Source organism: Arachis duranensis, chromosome 2 (genome assembly GCF_000817695.3).
Source record: "Arachis duranensis cultivar V14167 chromosome 2, aradu.V14167.gnm2.J7QH, whole genome shotgun sequence".
Taxonomy (NCBI): domain Eukaryota; kingdom Viridiplantae; phylum Streptophyta; class Magnoliopsida; order Fabales; family Fabaceae; genus Arachis; species Arachis duranensis.
In genome coordinates this window covers 50313642-50315621 of record NC_029773.3, presented here as the reverse complement: position 1 = coordinate 50315621, position 1980 = coordinate 50313642, and positions in this window count along the sequence as shown.

Below are 1980 nucleotides of genomic sequence, written 5' to 3'. Positions count from 1 at the left end.
CAAGAGAGTTGAGCCGATCTAGGCCAACTTTCAGGCCCCAGCCCAACTCGATTTTCACGGACGCGCACTTGCCGCGTGCGTGCCCATATGACCAAGGAGGAACAGACGCGAGCGCATGCATCGCGCTAGCGCGCCTTATCACAAATTACCAACTTACGCGGACGCGCCCTTGCCGCGCCCACGTCCCTTACATGCTGCCGCCACTCTAGGCTTTTGCTCTAAGAGCTGGGCGCACGTCAAGCCCACTCTAAGCCTCAGGCCCAACCCCATGTACGCGTGCGCGCGCCGTACGCGCACGGACCCTTGCATAGTTGCCATCCACGCTTGAGCGCACTGCACGCTCACGCGTGGGTCCCTAGTTTTCTCAATGTACGCGGACGCGCAAGGTATGCGCTCGCATCGATTCAAGGGGATAACCCTAATACGCGAAGAGCGTTGCGCAGTCGTGCACTCTCTTCTCCCTCACCATTTCCATTTTCTTCTTCTCCCTCATAACCGCCGCGGCAGCAGCGTCGCCACCACCAACGGCCGCCGTCCTTCACCATCAACCCCACTCATCCTCTCTCTCTCCTCCACTCACTCTCTCCTCCTCCCTTTGGTCAAACACCCAACCGCCGCAGCCACCATCTCCGCCGCCATTCCATCATCACCGCCGGCGACACTCTCCTCCCCCATTTCACACTCCCCTATCACTCTCCTTCTGCCACCACTGCCAGCTTCCTTTTCACTCAGTCTCTCATTCCCTCGTCGCCGCCAGCAGCACCACCACTGCCCCACCGCCATCCTCCGCGGCGGTGCACTGCCTGGCTCGTTTCTCTCCCGCCCCTACTTTCCATTTCCATTCCTTTCTTCTCTACTCCCAGGTTCCTGCTCCAACTCTGTTCTGTATTAATTTTTCATTCCTATTAGCTTCTGTTAGTTCTCTGTCAGTTAAGTAAAATGTAGTTTCTGCATGTTAGGTTAGTTAGAAATAATTGTGGTTAGGTAGCTAGGACTGGATAGAGGATTCTAGGCCTGATAAGTGCTCCGTTTGTGCGTAGTCGCTGTTTGTTTACTTGGGTATTGTATGCTGATTTTGGGTTGCTATTTTATGCAATATGTGTTGCTGGGTACTATTTCACTGCTGCTGTGTTTAATTGATGTTGCCTTCTTGTTATTTGTGCTATTTTGCTATCCGAGAACGTCCAATTTTAAGCTAGAATGCTGCCTAATTTTCAAGAAATCTATTTTCATCTTAATCTCTATTGTAATTTGGGCTAATTTTCGTTTCCTTTTGACTTCTCGGATCTACACCAATCATGGTGAACATGAACCAGAACTTCTCTTTTATTTGAGCCTAAATATCGTCATACCACTAATCCACTTTTCTAACTCACTAATTTCTTTAACCATTTAACTTCTACTCACATTTAACCCTCTTTAACCATTCTTTCAAAAGTATGATGATTTTATTGCTTAATGAGTAAGAGTTGTTGACTTTAATGAAGATTGCATTCTTGGTTTACCTGTTCACTTATGCTTACTTGTTTACCAACTCTTTTCAAGTTCAGTTCAACATCATGATTATTATTAGCCAATTGATATCCTGAACATGCCTTCTTTGTTACATGCTAAGTGTTTCATTGCTTATATTCTATCATATTTTTCAGGATGACGGATAAAGGAAAGGATATAGCCACTGCCTCCAAGAAAAGAAAACACTCTACACCCTCTATCCCCTCCATCTACAAGAATTATGCTAAGAATCCTTTGAATGACGAAGAAAAGGAAAATCAGTTATTACCTTCTACTGACCCAACCAGGTTTCCCAATCTCTACTGTGAGCTTCGACTTTCCAAGTATCGGACAACAAAACTGAATACCGAGAAGAAGCTTGTTCTCCCCAATGATGTCTGACGGTCCATTACTAATCGGATCCTTGAGTTGGGTATCGATTTTGTTGACAGAGATTTGGGGGATATTAACATCTCTTGGGTGAAG